This window comes from Hemiscyllium ocellatum, chromosome 1, assembly GCF_020745735.1.
Source record: "Hemiscyllium ocellatum isolate sHemOce1 chromosome 1, sHemOce1.pat.X.cur, whole genome shotgun sequence".
Taxonomy (NCBI): domain Eukaryota; kingdom Metazoa; phylum Chordata; class Chondrichthyes; order Orectolobiformes; family Hemiscylliidae; genus Hemiscyllium; species Hemiscyllium ocellatum.
The window spans coordinates 35,093,388-35,107,749 of NC_083401.1; the positions used below are offsets into that span (position 1 = coordinate 35,093,388).

At 41.5% G+C, this 14,362-nt stretch overlaps 1 protein-coding gene and 1 pseudogene across 8 annotated transcripts in view; both read right to left on the reverse strand.

Moving 5' to 3' along the window:
* The window catches only part of LOC132818026 (protein FAM53A-like), a 109,471-nt gene that overhangs the window by 31,183 nt on the left and 63,926 nt on the right, over window positions 1–14,362 (reverse strand). The gene's annotated exons all lie outside the window — the stretch shown is intronic.
* On the reverse strand, window positions 3,512–3,630 carry LOC132820971 (5S ribosomal RNA; annotated as a pseudogene).

Below are 14,362 nucleotides of genomic sequence, written 5' to 3' on the forward strand. Positions count from 1 at the left end.
AGCCAAACAGACAGGCACGAGAATTCTTAGAAGCATGGCATTCCAACCAGACCTCTACAGACAAAAACACTTTGATCTCATTTACCATCCTGAGAAAAACAGGAAATGACATCACGACAGGAAGTGACATCACCGACCCAAGGAAACCTAAACAAATAGAAAGCCACCAGTGCTTCATCTGGAAGCTCACTGATGAAATCTAGTATGGTGACGAAACAGCTGAAAATGAACCTTGAAGCTCAGACAGCAAACCTACATCCAGAACCTCAACCTGAGCTACAAATTAAACTCACTAACTGGATATAGTATATATTTCCATTTATCTCCTTCAGGATTATAATGCAATTTGGCTACAAGATGGAAAACAAACAGAAAACAGTTACAATTGAAAGAATCAGTGAAAATAACATGTATGCAAAAAGCTTTATGACTCCCATCTCAAGGGCCTATAATCACAGCACTAGTTTGATGGGTGCACAAACTGGAACCATTACTATTTGTACACAACACACTAACCATGTGTTGCATCAGAGACAAAGATAATGAATACAACCAGAAGTTCATTTTTTGAATAAAAGTGTTGCACAAGTACAGACATCTAGAATATCTATGTTGAAAATATTTGAAGCATTTAAACTTGGAATAGTAATGTGCATTCATATTCTAAAACATAGATATAAATCAGCCATTAATGGACATTTCTTAATATCCTATTTTCTCACAGAAACATTTGTACACAACATCTTTGGGAAGCTAATCTGTACTCTGTAGCAAAAGGAGGCTCAGCAGCTGGTCTAATCAATACATGCTCTGAATGCACACCGCCCCCCCCTCAATGATTCAATTCAACTGAACACAGCCTTGGACACCTGATTTCCCATCAGAAATGGGAGTTTATGTCAGCAGGTGTATGTATGAAGGGAGATAAATATGTAACTGAATGGATTTGGCACACACCCCCAGCATTCTGCTTGTCAAACTAGCATAATGCGTTTTTTAAAGATTGTCTGTTTAGTTGAGTGACCCTGAAGTGATACCGGCACCAAGAAAGCTGCTTTAATAATATACTCAGCCAGCTGTTAGTCATTTCTTAAAAAGGCATTATACGAAGAAACTTGAGTGGACAGTCTGTCTCAGAGTTACTCAGACACCCACTCACTTTCCTTTATAAAGTAATTTAAGTAACAATGATGTTTGCCAAATAAACAGAAGGAAGAAAACTCTTGCACCTACAATGATCTAGTATTCCCAAAATTACCATAGCGATTTTCTACTGATATTGAATTTAACTGAACTTATTTGCAGTCCCAACCTTTCCCCGAATTAAAATTCAACTTAAACACAGGGCAGAATCCTCCCCTCCCTAGCTGCATAACAGTCCTCCCACATAGGTAGGAGGCTCCAAAATTAAAAGCCACTCCCACCATTGAAAAATTCATTACCGGTTACTTAAGCTAGCTAACAAGACAGTTACACTGCCATAATGTGGTTCGCTAGGACTGGAAGGTGACAGTGGCAAGATCAATTTTTCATCACCTTAAATGCAGAAGTGGGAATTGGGGATTTGCATTATCCTTTTGGAGCAATGTTCTGAGTATACCAGAAGCTCATTATGGAGTAATAGTTCTGCTGGGACTGCTAAAATTAGTCAGTCAATGTCTGAGGGGCATTCTCTGTCCAAGCAACAATTTGATTTCAGATAGTCAACATGGTTTCATCAAGGGCAGGTCATGTCTCTCAAACCTCAATGAGCTTTTTGAGAAGGTGACTAAGCACGTAGATGAGGGTAGGGCAGTTGATGTGGTATACATGGACTTCAGTAAAGCCTTCGATAAGGTTCCACATGGTAAGCTGTTGGAGAAAATGCAGAGGCATGGGATTGAGGGTGATTTAGCAGTGACTGGTGGTTGATGGAAAACATTCAGCCTGGAGTCCGGTTACTAGTGGTGTGCCACAAGCATCTGTTTTGGGACCACTGCTGTTTGTCATTTCTATAAATGACTTAGATGCAGGCAAAGGTGGATGCATTAGTAAATTTGCAGATGACACTAAAGTCGGTGGAGTAGTGGACAGTATGGAAGAATGTTGCAGGGGGACTTGGATAAACTGCAGATTTGGGCTGAGACGTGGCAAATGGAGTGCAATGCAGCCAAATGTGAGGTGATACACTTTGGGAATAACAGAAAGGCAGAGTGCTGGGTTGATGGAAAGATTCTTGGTAGTGGGACGTGCAGGGGATCTTGGAGTCCATGTACATAGATCTCAATGCTGCCAACCAGGCAGATAGCGCTGTTAAGGAGGCATAAGGTGTGTTAGGTTTCATTTGTAGAAGGATTGAGTTCCGGAGCTGCAATATCATGCTGTAACTATACAAAGTGTTAGTGCAGCCACACTTGGAATAGTGTGTATAGTTCTGGTCGCCCCATTGCAGGAAAGATGTGGAAGAATTGGAAAAGGTGCAGAGGAGATTTACCAGGGTGTTGCCTGATCTGGAGGGAAGGTCTTATGAGGAAAGGGTGAGAGACTTGCGTCTGTGCCACCATCTTTCCAATGGGAAAAGAGGGGATTTGATAGAGACATACAAGATGATCAGAGGATTAAATAGGGTAGACAGTGAAAGTCTTTTTCCTAGGATGATGAGGTCAGCTTGTGTGAGGGGGCATAACTACAAATTGAGGGGTGATAGATTCAAAACAGGTGTCAGAGGTGGGTTCTTTACTCAGTGGTAAGGGTATGGAAGCACATGGATGATGATGGGATAGTGTGGGTGGACGAGCTCAGAATAATTCACAGGTCAGTGCAATATCGAGGGCCAAAGGACCTATTCTGCGCTGTATTGTTCTATGTAGCCAGGAATGGAAAAAAGAAAGAGTCAGGGAAATACCTGCCATTTTCACGGCAGAATTATTTCTGGACCATACGACCTTCCCACATCATCCAGTGACCGTTAAGAGTCTCAAACATATCAGCACCTTTTCAAGCTGCTGCCACGATTGATTCTGCTTCCAGAAAACATGAGCACTGGCAATGTTGCAGACTGGGAAAACAAACAAGCCTGTTTGTCAGCATTTTTTCCTGAGGTGGCTCTTTGTGCCCTAATTCGTATCAAGAAGCAAATTACTGCAGGTGTGGGAATCTGAACTTAAATGCTTGATATGGCAGTGGTCAGCAGCATCCATGGATAGAAAGCAAGCTAATAAGATTACTTAGTGTGGAAACAGGCCCTTCGGCCCAACAAGTCCACACCAACCCGCCGAAGCGCAACCCACCCATACCCTACATTTACCCCTTACCTAACACTACGGGCAATTTAGCATGACCAATTCACCTGACCCGCACATCTTTGGACTGTGGGAGGAAACTGGAGCACCCGGAGGAAACCCACGCAGACACGGGGAGAACGTACAAACTCCACATAGTCAGTCGCCTGAGTTGGGAATTGAACTGGGTCTCAGGCACTGAGACAGCAGTGCTAACCACTGTGCCACCGTGCCGCCCACTTCTTTTTTAAAGCCAACTGCACCTGGTATTCCCCGGTGGCCTCCCATCCAAGTACTAACCAGGCCTGAGTCTGCTTAGCTTCTGAGATCAGATGAAATCGGACGTTTTCAGACTAGTATGACCGTAGGCACGGGCCCCTTCCGTTTCTCCCTAATGTTTAGAGTCTAGATTTGTCTTCAGAGCTGAAGTGTGCAGAGGGCAGTAATTATGCTATGGGGGTGGAGGGTTAGAGCGGTGGGGAGAAAGGATGTAACAGTTCAGATTAAGTGACTGGTCTGAGAATGGCAAAACAATGGCGGGTGCACCTGTTTGGAAGAGAGATAGGAGAGAGGGTGACAGAAAATGTCACAAACAAATCTAAAAGTAAGGAAAGGAATGGGTTCACAATTGGAAGGAGAAGGTGTTGAACTCCATAGTGAGCAAAGTGATTATAAATTGCCTATCTTGAGGATGAGATGTTGGTCCTCCAGTTTGCATTGTTCATTGCTTCATGCAAGGGACAGATGGAAGTGGAGGATGGCTAATGGAATCCAAGGCTGATCAGAGGATATACATAGTAGACAGGCAGGAGGGCTGGAAGAACACAGCAAGCCAGACAGCATCAGGTGGTGTAGAAGTTGACATTTTTGGCGTAACCTTCTTCAGGGCTGGGGCTGGGTCCACCTTCTGATGCTGCCTGGCTTGCTGTGTCCTTCCAGCCTCCTGCCTGTCTACTTTGGATTCCAGCATCTGCCATTTTTTTGTCTCCATAGAACATATAGGAAGGATGTGGAAGCTTTAGAACGAGTGCAGAGGAGGTTTACCAGGATGTTGTCTGGAATGGTAGGAAAATCTTATGAGGAAAGGCTGAGGCACTTGGGGCTGTTCTCATTGGAGAAGAGAAGGTTTAGGGGAGATCTGATAGAAGTGTATAAGATGATTAGGGGTTTAGATAGGGTAGATACTAAGAACCTTTTACCGCTAATGGAGTCAGGTGTTACTAGGGGACATAACTTTAAATTAAGGGGAGGTAGGTATAGGACAGATGTTAGGGGTAGATTCTTCACACAGCGGGTTGAGAGTTCATGGAATGCCCTGCCCGTATCAGTGGTGAATTCTCCTTCTTTATGGTCATTTAAGCGGGCATTGGATAGGCATTTGGAAGTTATTGGGCTAGTATAGGTTAGGTAGGATTCGGTCGGCGCAACATCGAGGGCCGAAGGGCCTGTACTGCGCTGTATCCTTCTATGTTCTATGTTCTATATAAATACACAGATATAAACCAACCTCCGTCACTGAACTGACATTTGTTTATTAGGAGTTGGTCAACTCAGTTGACTATAGGGGAGGCGATGACCCAGCGGTATTATCGCTGGAAGTTAACCCAGAGGTGCAGATAATGTTCTGAGGTCCTGGGTTCAAATTCCGCCAAGGCACATTATTGAATTCAGATTCCACTAAGTTCTGGAATTAAGAGTCTAACCATGACCATGAATCAATTGTCAGAAACATCCTTCTGGTTCACTAATTTCCTTTAGGGAAGGAAACTGCCATCCTTACCTGGTCTGGCCTACACAACTCCAGACCCACAGCAACGTGGTTGACTCTTAACTGCCCTTTAGACAATACATGATACCTAACCAGCGACTCCCTCATCCAGTGAATGAATAAAAACAGCTGGTGTGCAATGCAGTGTGATGCCAACGATCTGGGCTCAATTCTCACACAAGACAGATGAGGAGGAATGCATTCTCTTGAAAGAAATCCATTAATCTTGGGAAATCTCTTCACCATGCAGGATTTCCCAGAAGCTGGATTATTGAATATGTTCAACCATGAGCAGGCTTGATCTATAAAGGATCTCAGTGAGTCTCGGTTGCACTGCACTCCCCAAGTAGTTTCTTCTCCAAGATGATCTACAAACGAGTCCACTGTTACAGGGGCAAGTGGAGCAGAAGTCAAGATCAGATTGCTGAGATTTTATGAAATGATGGAAATGACCTGACGACCAACATGTGCAATACTGTTCTGACCGAGGTTAATATTAAGAGGAATTATGAAAATTCATAGGTGCAAACATACTCCACTCAACGACAGAACCAGAAACTGCATCCTGCCATCTCCCAGGAACATTGTTTGCACGTAAATAAGAACTGTGGTAAATCATAAATCTGGAAAACTAATTCAGTTCCAAGATCTAAACTACACTTAGTATGCCACTAGTGACCATAACTACAAGGAGTCTAACTGGATATGAAGGAATTTGTTGGACTTTGTTAATCTTCAAATTGTCTAAGACCAAACATTACCACCTAATCAAAGCAGTCCAGTAGCAGCTAACTGGCTTAAAATTCCAAATAAAATTTACTGCATTGTTCTTGCTTCACCATGCAGGTTAAAGATGGTTGCTCATGCACAATTTAATGGAGATTTTGATCTAATATTTGGGCCTTCAGGCCACTAGCTAAATAATTGGGCTACAACATTAACAAGTGCTTTTTGATCTCCTAAAATACATCGCGATTCACAGAATTGTATGTAATTGACCAGAGGATTCAATGCTTTTCTATATTCTTCCCATATGCCATGAATAGATCAAACTCCACCTTCTGGGCAAGGGTTTTCCATTAGAGTGTCACTGGCTTAGTAGACCACAGATTGGAAGAGGTTCACCGGAAACTGATGACTGAAATCCCACCATTACATTTGCATCCTCCAGGAGTGCATACTCAGCCCCCTAATATACTCACTGTATACCCATGACTGCATTGCCAAATACCAGACTAATGTAATTTACAAGTTTGCTGATGACACCACCATTGTTGGTTTGAACCTCAGATGGTGACGAAATAGACTACAGACGGGAGGTGGAAGACCTGGAAAAATGGTGTACTGAAAACAACCTAGCTCTCAATTCCAGCAAAACCAAGGAACTCATTACTGACCTTTGGCAGGATGTTACTCATGCCCCCTACACATTAACAGCACAGAAGTGGAATGAGTGGAGAGTGTCAAGCTCCTGGGAGTGGTCATCCACAACAAGTTTTCTTGGACTCTTCATGCAAATGCACTGGTTACAAAGGCCCAACAACGTCTCCTCTTCCTCAGGCAGCGGAGGAAAGTTGGCATGACGGCAAATACCCTTGCCAACTTTTATAGGTGCACCATAGAGAGCATTCTGTCTGGATGTATCATTACTTGGTATGGCAATTGTACCATTTAAGATCGAAAATGGTTACAGAGAGTGGTGAACTCAGCCCAGACAATCACAAAGGCTAACCTCCCATCTATAGAACACATCTACCAGGCCCGCTGTCAAGGAAAGGTCACCAGCATTCTCAAAGATCCATCCCACCCTGGCAACGCTTTTCTACAACTTCTACCATTGGGGAGAAGGTACAGAAGCCTGAACACACGCATCAGCCGGTTTCGAAACAGCTTCTATCCTACTGTCGTTAGAATACTGAATGGGCTCAAACTCTCAACATTCACCTGTACCTGTGTTTTTATTTTGCCACTATTTACCTATTATTTACTTATCTATGCTACTTAACTCTGATCTGCCTGTATTGCTCGCAAGACAAGATATTTCAGTGCCTCGGTACACGTGACAATAAATTCAATTCAATTGGATAAAACACCTTTGCACTTGTGGTAGTGCTCATTCTGGTAAAGCCTTGCAGCATCTTTCAGTACTCTCAGATGGTACTGTGGAGTGTAAGAGGTCTCATTTGGATGTCTACCCTGGTTCTGTCCACATTTTGGTGGTTTTACCTGGCAAGTTGCAATACATTTTACACCATGAATGCAATGTGCATTTTGCCACAGCAACTCAAGACTCCGCCAGCTGATTAAGTGGTTGGACAGGTTGCATGGATTATATTGGAATTATGCGGAAACATTAGGAGGGCATGTTCTAGCATCCAATGCAATTCTTTGAGGGGTAATCAAGACATGCTCCCTGGACTCTGAGCAAGATGGGAGGGGGAGCAGTGCGGTTTGGTCTTAAGACAATTTGAAGATTAACAAAGTCCAACAAATTGCACGCAGTTTAGTTCCTGGAAGAATTAGTCATAATTCAGATTTATGATTTACCACAGTTCTTCTGATTTACTGGCAGCATTCGTAGGAGATGGCACGATACATTCCACAGTTCTGTCGTTGAGTGGGGTGTGTTTGAGCCTGTGACTAACCTAACTCAGAACAGGATTGTATAAATTCAACAGGGGCCAACAGCAGGAGACTCACATATACAAATCTTTCCTTTGCCAAAAATATACAAGTTCAATAGAGTCCATGGGAAGTTGATTTTTCTTTAATCCTAGCCAAGTCAGCCCTTATGAAAAAAAACTGGGTGATTTCAAATCTCATTTTACTGCCAGCACAGGAGCCTGGAAGTCTGAAGCACAACTGAAGGAGACACTAACTCTGAAGGTCATTGTTAAGGTGCTCCTACTATGAAAGTGGTCCACAGAGGTTTCATGGGCACTAACCGAGAAGGGAAGTTTATAGAGTTAGAGTCATAGAGATGTACAGTACGGAAACAGACCCTTCGGTCCAACCCATCCATGCCGACCAGATATCCCAATACAATCTTGTCCCACCTGCCAGCACTTGGCCCATATCCCTTCCTGTTCATATACCCATCCAAATGCCTTTTAAACGTTGCAATTGTACCAGCCTCCACCACTTCCTCTGGCAGCTCATTCCATACATGTACCACCGTGTGAGAAAAAGATGCCCCATAGATCTCATATCCTTCCCCTCTCACCCTAAACCTATGCCCTCTAGTTCTGGACTCCCTAAATCCAGGGAAAAGACTTTGCCTATTTATTCTAACCCCACCCCTCATGATTTTGTAAACCTCCATATGGTCACCCCTCGGCCTCCAACGCTCCAGGGAAAACAGTCCCAGCCTGTTCAACCTTTTCCTATAGCTCAAATTCTCCAACCCTGGCAACATCCTTGTAAATCTTTTCTAAATCTTTTCTGAACCCTTTCAAGTTTCACAACATCTTTCCAATAGGAAGGAGACCAGAATTGCATGCAATATTCCAAAAGTTGCCTAACCAATGTCCTATACAGCTGCAACATGACCTCCCAACTCCTGTACTCAATACACTGACCAATAAAGGAAACCAGACTATCCTATCTACCTGCAACTCCACTTTCGAGGAGCTATGAACCTGCACTCCAAGGCCTCTATTTCTTTCAGGTGTCTATAATATTTGCTACCTCCACATCATAAAGTACTTTTTCCTCATTTTCACAGCTTGTAATATGACACCCAGCTATCAAATACTAGGATCTATGACATTACAGAAAGTGAGTCAGCACCTTGCTCTCATCATCCCCAATTAATCCATCCACAATTTCTGACAAACACCAGGAATCAAGTGATTTCCCCTGAACGGAGAAACCTTGATTCTGGATCAGTGGTGCTGGAAGAGGACAGCAGTTCAGGCAGCATCATCGACGTTTCGGGCAAAAGCCCTTCATCACGAAGCTCTTTTCCTGATGAAGGGCTTTTGCCCGAAACGTCGATTTCGCTGCTCCTTGGATACTGCCTGAACTGCTGTGCTCTTCCAGCACCACTAATCCAGAATCTGGTTTCTAGCATCTGCAATCATTGTTTTTATCTGAGAAACCTTGATGTCAGCAGCATTATCCAGGTTATCCTTTACTGAGGGGAAAAGGATCAGGAGGGAAACATTAGCCTTGACGATGCTGTACACCCTGTCTTAAGGCATTGGACACCACACTTTTGAAACTGTATTAGCAGAATATTACAGATATGAACAATTGAGATTTACTCAATTTTGAACCACAGCGCATTAAAAAGAGTCAAGGGACATATCACATCACCCTTTTGACTACAGGAACAACCAATCAGGGTACATCACCACATCTTCATTTCTACGAAATATCCAGTGCAATATAAAACACACGAAACAGTTCCACCAGCTCTAATAGACAGGAAACCCAAGTTTAATAAAAACAAATGTCTTACACAAGATCAAAAAGAATGTTTCATTTCATGAATCCCCAACTCTGAAAAGACGAATTTGCTAAGTAATCAAAACAGGAAACTGTTTAGACAGCAAGTATCAAATTAATTGTGCCATCTTATCCAGAGAGAAGCATGCTGAAAGGTTCTCTAATGTAACATCACTTATATATCAGCATCTAACGTGCAAGAGACTGATCCTCCAATTCTCAAAGAAATTGGTTCAAACAAAATCACAGATAGTAGAGTTGGGACTTCACCAAGACATGAAAATCAAATAAACATGTGCCACTGAAATTTAAAGATGAGCAAAAAAATTTGTATAGTTCAAGAGTAAACTTGTACAGACTTTGTCCCAAAAAATTTACAGCTGTTCCAATATTCATCCATTTTTATACGCATTGTCTAAATTGTAAATTTAAAATCGAAATTAAAATCCAGTCCCTTAGCGAACATCTGATCTCGACAAATTTGAATGGAATCACTTAATTGTGGAACTACATTAAACAATAAATATACTTCATTAAGAACAAACTTAGTGACTGCCAAGGATAGTCTGAGCTCAAAGAAAATTCAAAATATATTTATGACTGAAGACTGGATTAAGTTGCAGGCATTTTCTATAAACAAAGCTATTGGATTAAGGCTGGCATCTTTATACAGATCTTCAAGGTCTTCAATATCAGAACAGCATTCCAAGCTAGTCATCAGGCACCACTGTTACATTCACCACCAACTTGAATATAGGGTCAGCAACAATTTGTACTTATATAATACTTTTAATAAAGCTGAGTATCCCAAGGACCATCCCCACTACTGTAGTACCACATACAGGATCTAGATGCTGCTATAATTGGAGGTGATGTGTACACTTGGCTTTAACAGAAGTGGGATTAGAAAAGAAACGCTTTCAATTTAATCAATCATGGCATTTAAACATTGATCACAGATGTGCTTATTATAAATGAATGCCAGTATCTTTATTGGCCATGCTTTCAGTCCTAAGTCCGAAGGTCTGGAATACCAATGTAAAAATTAAACGTCATTGATCAACGAGGCCCAATCTCCCCTTTGTTTCCATTTTAGCTTCTGTATTATTATTATTCCTGTCAAAACCCTTGGGACATTTTTCTGCATGCAGGGTGTTTATAAATGTAAATTGTTGTAAATATTCAGGTACTGTGTAGCCAGTACAAATCACAAAAGCAACTTTCCATACAGAGAGTAAATTTTGGTACAAAACAAAATATGCAACACAATTAGCACTCCAGAAACCTAAAGAAGAAACAAGGCACACTTTAGATGGCACTCTTACCTCTAATCAGAAGATTATGGTTTCATGTTTCATTCAAGATGTCACTGTAGCATGGCACTAAGTGCTGCACAAAGATGTTGGCCTTCAAATAAAGACCAACTGCCTGTATGATTCAGGTGAATGGTAAGGATCCCACATAATTTAGAGACAGGATTACATATGGGCACATGTATCGGGATGTATTAGTTTAAATTTTGAAGTTGATTATGGGTAGCGCTGCATTGGAAGGCTAATGTAGCACACATCCTATAAAATTTCAATTTTAAAAATTGCTCGTTTATTTATAAAATGCAAATTTTGTTAAATGGTTACATAGTGTGAACGCATACTCATTCATGTTTGTGATTGCTTTTACAATGACATTTTATTGTTTTTAGAATTTAGATGAACAAATGGACGGAAACAATATTGCACCATGGTGTAAAACAGTTGATTCGGGGTTATACGTCCTTCCTTCATCCTTGAAGGAAAATCTTCGAGCAAACACGTAGTTCTTATACTGACTGGATAAAGTTTAAGGGAAAAAAATGCAGACTAAATTTTCGTTCAATGATTTTCTACTGTGGAAAACATTTGGGAGATAATGCAAATGCAGAAAACAGTTGCATGAGGCACAGTAATCTGTACCTTGCTCAATCTAAGACTGTTAAATTAAACACCACACTGTGAAACTTCAGTGCAAATATTGCAATTTTACATAGAACCACAAAGGATTCATGTCATCTTACCCCATTTCTCAACATTTCAGTCAACTTGAACATCTTTGGGTGAACCCAACAGTAGTTCAAGTGATTTCTACCACTATACAAGAAAGTAGCCAGGGTTCACGATCCAATCACCAGTAACATCCAACAGTTCAAATAAACCTGAAATGCCTCATTCAGTCTAAACCTTCAATGTTATGACCATAACTATAGATTGCTGTAAAAACTCACCTGGTTCACTTAATGTCCTTTTAAGGAGGAAAATTGGCCACCATTCCTAGTCTGACCTACATGCAACTTCAAACACTAACATGGTTCATTCTTCAACTGTCTTCTGAAATAGCTTCACAAGCCACTCTGTTCTTGAGCAATTAGGACTGGGCAGCGTGTGCTGGCCTTGGCAGCAATACCTACATCTGACAAATAGACAAAAGTATACACTGTACAGGGACCAGCACCTATTTTGTTTGGTTGAGGCATGGAGGGTAGGAAGCAGCATAAAGTAGGGGTGTGTGCACATGCGCACACATGGTGGGGAAAACATAGTAGAGAGGGGGTTGGAGAGCAAAGAGGTGGTGTTATGAATTGTTCTGCTAATTTACAGTTTGCATTGCTGCAAGTGATATACTACAGGCCTGATCATCAACTGCCAGCATGCCAGTTCTCATTTGTTAAAGGCCTGTCAAGGGTGAAATAATGTGGAAAACAATTTCAATACTGTATCGAAAGTCCTAATGACTGCGCATTTTGGGTCAACTACATCACAAAGGTTGTACATAAATTTCCAAGGCAGGCCACAGTGCAGCTCTGAACACAAAGACAAAGCCTATACATGTAAAGAATATTCAAATATTGAAAACATTGCTGGAGGGGTTATTAAATAAACAATTCATATATATAGAAACCTGACAAGTGAACTGTCTGGTGTAGTGACATCAGTGACAGTGTCTTGCAACTTGTGAAAAATTACAATTTTAAGAAATAGACTCCTCCACATATATTAGACATTCCAGGGCACCCCCTTCAGGAAAAACAAACATGATTGACTATATACAACTCCATTGTCAAAGATTGGAAAAAGGCTACTACTTTGCAAGTCTGATCTTCTAATGCAGCTAGTAGGAACTGCATTACAAATATCCAGCATAGTTAACACAAAAAAAGACAAGCTTTCCAGGATTAATAATTTTTTAAATTTGGTTTTAATGCCACGGACAAATCCGTAAAAAAGAAACTAGGCGATGTGTGAATGGGATCTGTCCCAACTCTAACTGGTACCTTGCTTTCAGAGTCAGAGCAGAGCAAAGCATATAAATGACTGCAGGATTTGTAGCCTTGTTTTCAAATTCAGAGAGCAGAATAGAGTTCTAAGTATAGAGCCATAGAGATGCACAGCATAGAAACAGACCCTTCAGTCCAACTCGTTCATGCTGAACTGATATCCCAACCCAAGCTAGACCCACCTGCCAGCACCCAGCCCATATCCCTCCAAACCCTTCCTATTCATATACCCATCCAAATGCCTCTTAAATGTTGCAATTGTACCAGCCTCCAATGTAGAAGTAACTTACTATGGGGAGAGGAAGAGCTTCAGGGAGAATGAGCCAGCTGACCAGCACACCTTGGCACAGGAGTCCACTTGAGAGGGGGGAGCAAAACGTCAAATGGTAGTTGTACGAGATTCAGTAAATATGGGGATAGATAATATTCTTTGAGAGCAGGATCGAGAGTCCCGAATGGTATGTTGCCTGCCTGGTGTCAGGGTGCAGGTTATTTCTGGTTGGTTTGAAAGGATAGTGGAGAGGGAGGGCAAGGATCCAATTGTTGTGGTGCAAACAACTTGGGCTAGGCAAGGCTAGGAAGGACAACCTGCTTGGAGATTATCAAGCATGAGGAATGAAATTAAGGAACGGGTCCTCAAGGGTTATAATCTCCAGATTTTTACCCAAGCCACGTGAAAATTGGCTTAGGGTAATTGCATAGAATACTGTATTCTGAATCAATGGAACTTAAACTCATCTTTCCCAGGTAGCCATAGCCATTCATTTTCTGCATTCAAATTCAACTTCAGTCACAGCTTTCACTTACCAAGCTAGAAAGCCTAGCTGGGCTCGACAAATTAGATTAGAGTTTTGGTAAAAACAAGATCAAATTTGAAGATCACAAGATCAAATCAGGCATAAACTTAAAAAATACATTTTAAATCAAGATTCAGAAGTTGATCACAGTCATCAGAATGAAACAGATCCCATTGATTTTACAACACTTCAAAATAAAAAAAGTGGCCTTTTCTGACCAGATAATACTAAACTACAGCTAAATACATCAACATTCAACTTTCAAACTTAAATCAATATCTCATGATACTTTTGTCCAAGAATCATTTAACTAAATGTGGCTGTGGGGTTCTGGAAAGTTCTCTGGATTTGTCTCAGCTGATCAATGAGAGTCCAACAAACTGAAAATGAAATATGTTGTGCAGGTTAGTCACAACCTCACCTTGAGTGTTGGGGACTAAATTTGCAATAGGTTTCAATGTTCCCAAGCTACACAGCTGCAGAGTGGCTTCACAGTCAGAGATCAAAAGGTCCCACAAACCCAAGCGAGAGTGTGTGTACATGTACAGCTACGTGTAAGTCATAAAAGAGACACAGCGCAGTACAATTAGAGGGGTAGGAAAAGGGACCATTGACAAGGTTATGGAAATACTGACTAGTTTTCTTATACAGTGTTAACTGGCAGAGAATTTTGTACGTGCGAGCGATGAGGCCTTAATTCCCAATGCAATGATAGTGTCATCATGCAATGTCTAAGCTCAAAAATACAAAAGCCAATTTGGCACAGGCATTGGCACCA